The sequence below is a fragment of the Trachypithecus francoisi genome, unplaced genomic scaffold (assembly GCF_009764315.1).
Source record: "Trachypithecus francoisi isolate TF-2019V2 unplaced genomic scaffold, Tfra_2.0 Lachesis_group5, whole genome shotgun sequence".
Taxonomy (NCBI): Eukaryota; Metazoa; Chordata; class Mammalia; order Primates; family Cercopithecidae; genus Trachypithecus; species Trachypithecus francoisi.
In genome coordinates, this window is record NW_022681470.1 from 123,727,081 (window position 1) to 123,739,851 (window position 12,771).

At 35.7% G+C, this 12,771-nt stretch overlaps 1 protein-coding gene and 1 pseudogene across 5 annotated transcripts in view; one reads left to right on the top strand and one right to left on the bottom strand.

Annotated features, from left to right (window-relative positions):
• Window positions 1-12,771, top strand: part of DPYD (dihydropyrimidine dehydrogenase) — an 881,134-nt gene that overhangs the window by 164,480 nt on the left and 703,883 nt on the right. The window lies entirely within an intron of this gene.
• On the bottom strand, window positions 236-1,307 carry LOC117076085 (annotated as a pseudogene).

The following is a 12,771-nucleotide window of genomic DNA, read 5'->3' on the forward strand; positions in this document are numbered from 1 at the left end:
TTTAGGTTTCTAGTAATATACTTCTCAAAATTCCCCTTCAGTTATGGAAAAATCTCCTCCTCTGTGGCATTAATTGGATGGAGGGGAATCAATTTGTTTTAGCAGAAACAGTTCAGCACACCAGGAAACAGCTTAACATTGGTCCATTTGCCTGTTAGCTTAAGGACAGTCATAGTGCTCATAATCCGTTCAAAACTCCAACAGGTAAATGAAAAAAATATATTCATGTGTTATTTCATTCTAAAAGCAGCATAGCTGTTCTGTCCTCATTCTCTGCCTTTTCACTTCAGAATCCACTGTTGGCTTGGTCTGTAAATCCTCAGTATCTTCGTGATCTTCTCTGGCAGCCTCAGCAGCATCTGTTTTGCTAGGCTCGCTTTCCTCTTGGTTCATGATTTCTGGGGTCACATGGTCCAAATCTGCTTCTACAAGAGCAGTTTGTACTTCCACTGGCATCTGATTTACCTGTTCACCATGCAGCTCCTCTACATGTACCTTCTTCAGTCTTCTTCAGTTCACTTCAGACCTTCTTCAGTCTGAATTCAACCCACTTCTAGATAACTCACTTGGACCTGCTCTGAACGCTCACTCATGTGTGAGCCATGTGCCTAGCTGTCCTGAAGCAGATCTGGATGGACTTGTTCCACAGTCACTTGTGCTGAATCCATCTGGACCTGAAGCAATGGTAGCACATGCACCTTCCCAACTTGTTCCATAATAGTCACTGATGTTACAGGTTCAGTTTGCACACCTGTTTCTTCTGAAAGAACTTCTTCTGTTACTAGATGCTCTGAAATATTTGAGTATCACTAAGATGTCTCCTTAATTCATTTCATTGCATAAATCACAAGTCACATAAAGTACAATGGTTGGGTTTATCTCTAGTGTGTATTATCAAGTGATCTTTGAACTGGTCCTAGCTGTTAAATACACTGTCACAGACCTAGCATTCATAGAGCTTCTTCCTTTTTTTGCCCCTACTCTAGTTTGGCATGCAGTGAGGTGACCTTTGAGAATGGTATTTCTAGCAAATCATTAATGATGATTTAGACAGTCAAAATGTTTTTCACTTGTGTGTTTTCAAAAATGTTCTTTAAAATGTTCAAAATGGTCAAACTGTTTCCCACAGTACTGATATACATAAATTTTTTTCCTAGTTCTTTCCCAGTTACTAACTTCTTCAAGGTGGTACAATTTAGGTGCTGTTTCCATGTGCTCTCCCGAAGATACTTTTTATTGCTTATTTCACACTTGAAACTCTCAGTAGAGTGTGATTTCATGTGTTTCTTAAAATGGCAAAGCAATTTAAATGTGGCTGTTGGGCATGGCCTTTACATGCTGTGGACATGCCCAGGCACCTGACCTGGGAGGAAAAAGAGTGAGGCATAGGTACCTGGAGCCATGCTTGCCTGTGGCTTTTTGAGTAGAGGCTGAGTCAGTGTACCTCTACAGTTGGTCTGATTTGCACTTTTGGCAGCTGAATCAAATGCTCATTTTACTTAGTAACATTGCTGTAGCCTGTAACAAAACTCTTAATATCATAAAGGAAGAGATAAGAGTCATTTCAAACAGTGAGAGAGAGACAAGATATGAAGTCTGGGGTGTTTAACTAGCCTGGTTAGGGTGGTTAAAACTCCATGATGGGAAACAGAGCCTTTTACTCACAGGAATGAGAGAGAGGTGGTAGTGTTTTGGAAAAGAGGCAGATCCTGCAGTTTTGCTTTCACATTCACCTTACAAGATCCTGGATGAGCCCTCAGGTGAAACAGGAAAAGTTCTCTTATCCCCCCCTCACAGGGTATGCAATGGGTGATGTGGCTCACTTTTTTGTTGTCCCAAAGCTCAAACCCCTAGGGGAAGCATGCATATGGACAGGTAGTGGGGAATGTGGACCCTACGGCAGCATCTAGGGTTGAGTGTTTACAGCTCCCGAAGCCCCAGTGAACGAGTGTTAGTGTGCTCTTTCAGCTTATGTGTCTACAGGGGGCTTGTGTTAATCAGCCCACTTAGACCTTCTGCCTTATCACAAGGACAGAGGGCTTTCTTTCTGTATCCTGGGTTCTTGCCTTAGTGTACTGAAAAAATCAGATCATACGTGGGTTTGGAAGATGGGTGCAAAGTTTTTAATTGAGTGGTGGAAATAGCTGTCAGCAGATGGATGGGGAGCCAGAAAGGGGATGGAGTAGGAAGGTAGTCTTCCCCTGGAGTCAGGCAGCTCAGTGGGCTTAGTGGCTGGGCTCTTCTCTGACCACCCTCAGCCAAATTCCATGACATCTGCATCGTTCTGCCATCAGTGGCTGTACCATTCTGCCATCAATGGCAAACATAGCATCTGTTGGTGTGCTTTTCTGCTGGTGTGTTCCTCTCAATGTCCAGCTGCCTGTGTCTGGGTGCCTGCTAGTGTCTCAGAGTTTTTATAGGCACAGGATGGGGGACCTGGTGGGCCAGAGTGGTCTTGGAAAATGGAACATTTGGGCGCAAAAATAGGAGTGCTGTTCTCACTTAGGTCCGTGGGCACAGGCCCGAGGGTGGACCCTCACCAGGGACAACGCCATTCTGTAACCAGAACTTCCCTGCCCTTTTCCTGTATCATTAGTAAATATGAATTAAACTTATTTACTAGTATCCTAATATGTCTTGTGGAAATAAGCTCAGAGGAAATATATATTCATGATTAAGAGTGTTGGAATTAAACTTCTCAGATTGAAATTTTACTTGAACAACTTTCTGACTCAGTTGTCTCATTTGTGTAATTAGTTGATAAATGGCATTAGCCTCCCAGGATTGATGTAAGAATACATAAGTTACCCTATTGAAAATTAGCAGGGCGTAGTCATTGTAAGAACTCAATGTTTATTTCAGAGCCATTGTTAGAGATAGAATAAAACTTTTCACATTTCTTCCTTAGGGCGTTAAAAAAGTTAGTTCAAAACAAATTTTAAATTTCTTAACTAGTTAATTATTTAGACTCCTGATTTTCTAGTCTCCAAGTGACTCTCCTGCAGAGGCCATGAAAAATCATAGAGGCCATGGAAAATCATCTATACAGAGCTCTGTAGAGACCATCCATCATCTTCAGAAATCTGACCTCTCAACTTTTCAACTTTATCTCTTTTAGAAGAAATATTTCTATTCTTTGTAAGTTTACTTTTAAGCTATGCCTTCAATCAAACTATTTTACCTCCTTCAGCACCTTGTTCCCTCACATATATGTTTGCATGTTGTTGTTGTTGTTATGCTAGATTCTCCATTCTCTACTTACCAGTTTTCCTCCATTCATAAGCATGTATGGGATTCTTCTATACTGAATATACTTTGGCTCAACTTTGCTGTTCTTCCTGGTTATCATTCTACTTATCTTCTTTCTTTCACAAGTCAGCCTATTTTGAACAAATCTGCACATGAAAACAATGCATCTTGTTTCCTCATCAAATGCTTACTTCTAACCCATGAAATTACACTTCTGCCTTCAATGTAATCTATTGAAATTATACTTTTATAGATGATCATGGAGTTCTCCAAATTCAAGTAGCTTCTCTACAGTTCTCTGTGGAGACAAGATAGGATGAGAGGTGGAATACTGTTGTTGTTAACTGAGCAGTCTGGATAGCTAACTTTTCCTTTAATAAAAGAAAGAAAGAAGTACAATTTCTGAGTTCTTTAAGGTCAAACGTAGATTTGACTTGTCCCCTGCTGTATCCTTATGACCTTGTGCAGTACCTAAGACTATGGAGGACACTCAAGAAGTAGTTACTGAATACAGAGCATGCTGAGTGGCAAAATTGAGAAAGTCTTATCTTATTTTCTCCATTTTCCTTGTATTCCCTGATGAGAATGAGGAAGTAAGAGAGTAGTTTAATGAGGTAAAAAAAATTTAAATCAATAAAGTGAGAGGACTTTGATAAAGATTTTTATTTTTGTATAATACAATAAAGAATACAAGAAAGAATACTAAAAATAATTACCTTTCACTTATTTTTCTACTTACTAAATTTTATAGTCTTTTCCTTTTATTAAGAAATGGAAATAAGTTGAGCACAAGAAAAGACCTTATAGCAGATAATATTTTATAATATAAAATGTTTTGTAAGATAAAACAAAAGGTGCTTAAAATTATTAGACTACGGAATCAAGCACACAAGTTACTCATTTTAAAACAGCAATGGCTTTTTTCCTTATTCATTAAATATGAATGTTTTTGTAATTATTTAGAAAATCTGTTGAGCTAATGTACTGTCTATCGTATTGACAGATGAAGTCAGAAACATTCCTAATTCCCAAATATGGGTTATATGGTTAGTTTTAAAGAAGATTAATGCATTCATCTAACTGTTTTGAATCAGATGTAAGAGAATATGATACCATATACAATTATTATTCAGAATCATACCATGATTTAATTTTCTTTCTTTAGAATGTGTGCTTTTAAATAAGATATACTGCTTTACAGTGACAACCTACTTTTTTGCTAATTGTATCTCCTTAATTTATTTGAAATAAATGTGTATGCATGTTTTTTTGTGCACGTATATGCATGTCTCTATAGGATATATTACTAGAGATCAATTCCTGGTTACAAAGGCAGACGTATTTTTTACTAGAAATGTGAAATAGCCTCTTTAAAGTTGATGCAGCCGCTAACAGTATATTAAAGTACTTATTTCTCATTTACTTTCCAGCACTAATATTTTTCTTTTATATTTTTAATTGAGAGGGAGTCTTGTTCTATCACCTTGACTGGTGTGCAGCTCGCTACAACCTCTAACCCTTGGGTTCAAGCGATTCTTGTGCCTCAGCCTCCTGAGTAGGTGGGACTACAGGTGCATGCCACCAGGCCTGGGGAATTTTTTTGTGTATTTTTAGTAGAGGTGGGGTTTCACCAGCTGACCTCGAACTCCTGACCTCAGGTGATACGCCCGCCTCAGCCCCCCAAAGTGCTGGGATTACAGGTATGAGCCACTGTGCCCAGCCTGTTTTTCTTTTTAATGTTAGCAAATTTCATGTGAGAAAACGTACGTTTGGATTTAATTTCCTTAATAACTAGATTACACATTTTTTCATATGTTGGATGACCATTTGAATTCTTTCACAATGACCAGTTTATAATACTTATGATATTATTGTCTATTTTAGCTACATACTCACAAATATCCTGTGTATGTGTGTGCACATGCATATCATTTTTAGAGTATAATAAGATATATTAATGAACTAGTGAATGTTAAAAAATAAAATATTTGAGAGAGACTTGTGCAGCAAATAAATTGTTACAATGAAATGTTTTATTTGCAAGAGGATTATGAAGTTTCCCAGTTTAATGAAATAAAAGTAATTGTTATATTATCTAGTCAGCCTATATGGAATCTATATCAAAAAGCACGTATGGAAACAGTATGTTTTCTAGTTACTCAAAACAGTTTGTTCTCCTGTACAGTGCTAGTCACTACAATTATTAATATCTTTATATTCCAAAAAGTTTTTCTCATTTATGTGCAGAGCATTCACTATTCAAATGTTTTTTCCCTTTTCTTGTTTAGAAAATCTTGGCACTCATAGAAAAAAAAAAACATGGAAAAGTTTTTTAAAAGACTTTGAGTTTTGTTATTGAATTACTTTATTGAAAAACATTGGACATTTCTTTGTTTACATAACCTAAATCAAAACATCTTATTTATTTCTAACAGCTAAAATCAGTATGTGCTGTCATATATCATATCCCTATAAAGCGGCCAAATTTGTGTTTTAATTAAATAGTAGACTTTTTTGAATTAATTATTGAGAAGGTAAAGTCCTACTGATAATAATTTTTACACCAAACAACTAGGACATGTGAGCTTCGAACTTAGGTAGGTCGCAGTTTAGTTGTGGATACACAGCATGAACGTATTAATAAGCACTGGCCCTTTGCATTTGCAGTTCCTTCTGCCAAAATGCCCTTCCTCTCAGATCTTTCATTGAATGACTTTTTAATATCATTCAGGCTTAGTGTAAATACTGGCCTCCTATGCAAAAACCTTACTACCTAATCTAAACGATCTCTGCTTCTATAAATCAATCATCAAGTTTTTTGTTCATTTCACAGCACAATCACAGGTGAAATCATCTCGATTATTCATTTGTTCACTAATTTGTTCCCATGTCCTCACCACCTTGTATTCCCACCCTAAATGGTAATTCCGAAGTGGAAGGATAACTTCTTTTACGTGTTTCCTATAATTTTCTGTTTTATTTCTTTGGATAGTGATTTTTAAAATAATTTATGGAGATAATGTTTGCAAATGTTTAAGCTGTTGTACAGGTAGAATAATCATAATACATGTATTTATATTTGAACAGAAATATTTCTAAATCAACTTCACATTTAACTTTGAAATATTTTCCACAAAATATTTTGAGGACTAGATTTGAGATCTTGTCCTACTCTTTGAAAATGTTTAGAGCAAAACAAAACTGTTTTTCTAATCTAAAAAATGAAGTGTTTTAACTACCACAAATATTCTTATAAATATTTAAAATGAAATCATTATATAATGACAAATGTTTTCCAGCATGATATGTTAAATGGTTTTTTATAACTCAAATACATGATAGAGATTATTCTCTGTTTGAAAAATGTTAAAAATAGTGTCTTTTCAAGGTGAAGAAGAAGCCTGTTACCACCTTGTGGACTATTGCTTTTCCATTGCCTTAGAAAAATTTGTATAATTGTATCCAGCTCTTGTATTCTTTGGGAATGAAAATCATTATGCCAAATAATACTTTATTCCTTCCAAAATGTCCTAGTCCTTCCTGCAGAAAACTGCTACTTAATGGAAATCTAGGCAAAACCAGCAATTTCTAAATAGTTTTAAGAATCTGGGATATTCTGTCAATAGAAAGATGATTAGCTATAGGAAGGCCTCTTATAAGTTATATCTTAGCAAATGCTTTTCTTTTTGTAATCTCATATGAAAAACCAAATGAAATTTTCACTTTTAAAATTTAATACTCTTGAGTTTTTTGTGTGTTTTTTTCTTTACTTTGTGGAGATTTTGTGATTATATCGTGGTTAATATTATAATTTTATTTCCCACTTCTTTTATTACCAAAATATGACAAATATTTATTGTATCTTAAAATTGTATTTTTGAAATTTGTTTTGCTATATTTAAGAGCTCTCTCATTTAGCCTTTTTATTTAACCTAGTAGACTAATGTGGGTTTTTTCTTATTTGGAAAAGATGCATTTTGAAATAATATTTTTGGATTTAGAAGCCCTACATGCATGAAAATCAGTTTTTAGCCACAGCAAAGAATGTGGAGCATTTATCTGCTTGCAGCAGAAATTTAGCTTTTATAATTGAATTATTCCAGTTTTCACATCACAATAACTGTTCAACTATCTAAATTACAAAGAAAATGACTAAGGTTGGAATGTGAAAGAATACTTAAAGTTCTTACATTATCATTACAGATCTTAATGTATCTTCTAAAATGACAATAAAAGAGAAGTGAATTTCTTTTTCTGTCAATCAGTGATTTGTGTCAAATTCTTGCCTATATAATGATGTTGGGCAATGCTTGCAAAAAAGTGTATTTAGAATCAATTAACATTGAGATAAATTCTGGCAAGGGCACATTCAGGACACGAGTTCATGTTTCCTGGGTCCTAGGATTATGACCTCATTATAAGGAAAAATTTTTATTTTGTTTTTTTGTTTAATGCATACAAAAATATACATACAGACATACAGCAACTTTCAGAAATCTGTATACGACTCCAAGTATTTGAAACAATCAGGATTTATTTGAATATGAGAGGCTGCTTGCTCAAGCTATTTCATAAATAGTAAGAGGTACATGTACATATTAACGAGAATACTATTCAGATTCCCAAAAGTTTTGAGGACGTGATTGCTGTCTCTCTGGGTTATGTCCTTCTTAACTTGAGCATTGTAAACTTATTCACGGAAACATTTAAGTAAAAATCAGATACTTTTCTATTGCAGTAATGGATTTTCTATTAACTTTGACAAATCTCATCGTTTCCTTGGTGTGTTGGCAGGAAAAACACAGTCTTAAGTTGAAAGAACCTAAAATGATTATCTAGTTCTGGCCCTATTTAAAGGAAGGATTGCTGAAGTTAATTCTAGATATTTTAAAAATTTGGATGTTAGTTAGTCTGCAGTTGATATTTGCAGGGATCATTGCGTGCATCAACTGCTGCAAAAAAAAAAAAAAAAAAAAAAAAAAAAAAAGGCCAACCCCAAACTCAGTGGCTTCAAATAATAAACATGTATTATTACTTGAGTATACTTATGCATCCTGTCAGCGCTGAATTGTGTAGGTAGTTCAGCTTATCTTGACTGAACTCTTTCACACATTTGGGATTTGCTGCCTGTAGAGCAGTCTGTGGTAGATTTGGCTTCATCAAGTGGTCTCTTCTCCCTGTCATCTCTCATCCTCCATCAGACAAATTAGGAGTCTCTCACACAGGAAAGGCACGGTTCCAGAGAGGAAACTGAACATGCAGAGTTTCTTGAGGCTGAGGTTTAGAATGAGCATACCATTATTTCTGCCACATTCTCTTGGTCAAAGCAATTCATGTCAGTTTAAATTCATAGAGTAGGGAAAAAGCGTACCCTTTGATAAGAAGAGTTACAAAGTCCCATTGCAAAGGTTGTGGATACAGAGAAGGGTAAAGAAATGGACTCATTTTGTCTCAAGTCTATCAAAGACTACCACCCCTGGTCTCAGTTATACATGTCTCTCCTAAAGGAAAAATATACTGAGTCCAAACCCAGAAATTGAATCTAGTTCTAACATCATGTTAGTTCCAGGGTCTCCTATACTGCATGAAGTTCTGATGTGGCTTCTTAGATGTAACTCCAAAAAGGGGAAAAACAGGAGCTACCTAGCAATCACCGATCAGTAGTAATTCTGAAATCATGCTAGAAAAATGTTACCAAGCCCCTCATCTCCACAACAGGAAATGTTTCTTAAGTCCTGCCTTTGCTCCCTGGGAGTAACTTCCCTGTTTATTTTTTCACATGGCACCCTTTTGCTCTACCCTCTATGATGACCTTCAGAGTCTATCACTCTTTCCTGGGCTACTTCTGAAGAAATGATCTATTTGGCACCTGATTAGTTTTCTTTGACTTACTCTTTCCTATAGAAAGTTGTAGATAATTTAGTTGATGGCTATTTTACCTATGAAACTTACTGTAAAACTTTGTGGGTTTTCTCTAAGTCTGGTTATACTCTACTCTCTGCTGCAAAAGCCATACTATAATTGTTTTCAAGAATACTTCCTTGTACACACTTAACCTACTGCTATTTAGGGATTTGACATTTGTGGGACCTCTCTTCAAGATTTCTAGAAGCACCCTTTCCCTTTCCTTTCCCCTGTTGGGCACCACTTAATTCTTTCAGAGGTGTTAACAAAGGGTTTTACGGCCACAGCCTTAATTTGATCATAGTCTTTAAGCCTCACTTTACATGGATGATCTTTTGCCAAATGGGAAGACTATAAGGAAAAACAATTTTATTTTCCAACTCAGCAATCCTTGGCCTCTCTATATTCCCTTTAAAATCTGCTTGCAAATGGATGAGTGCTTTTTTGACTCTCTCCTTATCAATATACCTTATCATATGTAATCAAATCAACTGACATTCTAAATATAATACCTAAAAAATTATCTTACCATACTTCATAAATCCATTAGGTATAGTATCTTACTTAAATTTACCACAGGCAACAGTTTTTTGTTTTGTTTCTGTTTTTTGTTTGTTTGTTTTTTTGAGACGGAGTTTCTCTCTTGTTGCCAAGGCTGGAGTGCAATGGCGCAATCTCGGCTCACCGCAACCTCTGCCTCCTGGGTTCAAGCGATTCTCCTGCCTCAGTCTCCCAAGTAGCTGGAATTACAGGCATGCGTCACCATGCATGGCTAATTTTTTGTGTTTTTTAGTAGAGATGGGGTTCCTTCATGTTGGTCAGGCTGGTCTCAAACTCCCGACCTCAGGTGATCTGCCTGCCCTGGACTCCCAAAGTGCTGGGATTATAGGCGTGAGCCGCCGCGCCTGGCTGCAACAGTTTTACATTTGCTGCTGCATAACACAGGTCACCATTCTTCCAGCACACATAATCAGTTCATTACTCAACCTTTGATAATAGTTCACCTATCATCTTTGTAGCTTTTGCATCAATTATCAGCCTCTGCTTACTACCTGATCCTAGAGCCAGTATCACATATTTTATGTTTGTGTTACGTATTATTGTACTTGTAGGCACAGTCTTTCATCAACTAGCTATTGTTGTGGATCAAACAACTCCCAACTCAGTGGCCTAGAACAACGTGCATGTATTACCGTTCACAAGTCTAAGGGTGAGGTGAACAGTCCTGCAGGTCTACACTGGGCTCAACTTATCTCAGCCAGTTTTCTAATGAGTTGCCAGTACCTCCTCAGGAGTAAGGCTGTCAAACTATTCTGTTCATTTTCTAAACCCACCTGGGAGGTGTGAGCTGTTGAGTAAAAACAGGAATTCCTGGGGCAGATTCACTGTGTTGACTCTCCTAGCCGCTGTCCTATGCAGCTGGTTCTGTGTCCCGTGAGCTTATACCCAAATAGCTCCAGTGATCTGCCTCAGGGTAATGGCTGATGGGCACAGTGCTCTAGTAGCCTCTCTATGGCCTTAGACCAAAGAAATGTATTAACAACAAATTTCTGAAAACACTTTGTTGATAAATGGATTAGATATCCAAGCAATGAAATGGAAAAGCATTTCCTTCCCGAAAACTCTATAAACAATTCCCACAATGAGTTTATGACAATGCTTGAAACTAAAAGTAAAACTCAAGAGTGAAGGTGTTATATAGAACGTGAAAATCTGTGACTGGAAAAGGTCAAGGCATTTAGATTTTTAAGCTGTAGAAAGAATTGGTCCTCTTAATGTTTAGGAAAGGGGCAATACCATTATGAAATAAATATTTAAGGAAGATTGGTCTGGTAGTAATAGGTAGATTCGAATGAAAGAAATACATACAAATATGTCAAATATATGAGAAGATTAGTTCACATAGAACTTAAAGTATACTTAAACTATAACATCTCATTGATTTATTCCTTAATTCATTCAACAAATATTCGTTGAATGTGTAAATTATTGGGCACTGCCATAGGATGGGAGATATAAATTAAAATTAATATTGCTTTCAAATAATTTTCAGTCTACAAGGAGAAGTACATAATAAATCTCTAAAACAAATACCATACATAAAATATGGTGAAGCTATTTATAATTCAGCATTGCAGATCATAATAAAGTATCATAAAAGTTTATTCTTATGAAAAAAATATTTTCCCTAGAGTTTAAAAATTCTTTAAAGTGTAAGTTAATTATGAATAGAACTAGTTCACTTATTTTCGCATAAAATGTGGAAACTGAAAATTGGACAGTTAACTTTGTGTAAAGTGATCAAGTTAAAAGTATTTTTTTGCTTAGAACTGAATGATAACTGCTAAAACATATTCATTATTATTAACTTGAACATGTAGTGCAGATGTAATGTCACCTTTGTACTACATCAAAATAGATAGTTATAATCTAAATACAGATCTCCTTTTAAGTGTTTTGGAATTATACAAGAATTTCTGAGTAGGTAATGGGAAAATATTAAAAAGCTCTATGTTGGGAAGAATGAGTCATTTTACCTTATACTACATTTTAATTTCCTAGTGCTAGAATTCTATGGATCTAACTATGCATTTAAAATTGTTTCCTTCTTTATTCTCTAATTTTCTCTTTTCTCTTTATGTAATCTTCCCTCCTTTTTTCACTTTTTGTTTTATATTCACCCCTTCATCAGTTTTGATTCTTTCCTGTTCAGTTTGCTTTGACCCTTGTTTCCTTTTTCTCAACCTTTTCTTTCCTCCTCTGTCTCATGCCATCTTCTTACCACAAAAGATTCTGTCAGCAGTGTTGTTATTATTTTTTGAATACAGTGATGATATCCTACTTTATGTTCATTCTGAATTAATAAAATGTGTAGTAGCTATTCGTGCAAACAATTGTGACCTGACTGGAAGAAAACGGAAATCATTGAGGATGTTTTCACACACAATAAATGCATGCTAATTAAGCTAGTATGAAGATTTACTTTCAGAGGAAAAGAAGATTCATAACAAATATTTGGATGAATATTGAGAATTTTGATGCTTTTTTGGATTTTAAAATATTCTTTTCAAATATCCTAACATAAATCAAAAATAAATTAATAAATCATCATAATTTAAAAGATGCATTACCTTTTTATGTGATGCATTTTGCTGCTATGCAAGAACTATTTTAATCAATAGGCAAGATTATTCAGGTGAGTTTGACAAATCTGAGTTCCTAATGTGTATGACAAACTAGACTAGGGAACAAGACTGTGTTGTTGGATATAATAGTTAAAATCCTTTTGTTTTCCTTTCTTGATGGAGTTGTTCAGAGAAAGGGTATGTCAGCTTTGATGGACACAATGAAGGTACATTGGGTATGCTTTTGCCAGAAGAAGAAAACTAAAGGGAATAAGAGAAAACAGAACAAAAGAAGAAGAGAAGGTAATAGTAATTTAAGAAGTTTGTATTGTGCAATTAAAAAAAAGTGGTTGCAGGGCCGGGCGCGGTGGCTCAAGCCTGTAATCCCAGCACTTTGGGAGGCCGAGACGGGCGGATCACGAGGTCAGGAGATCGAGACCATCCTGGCTAACACGGTGAAACCCCGTCTCTACTAAAATATACAAAAAATTAG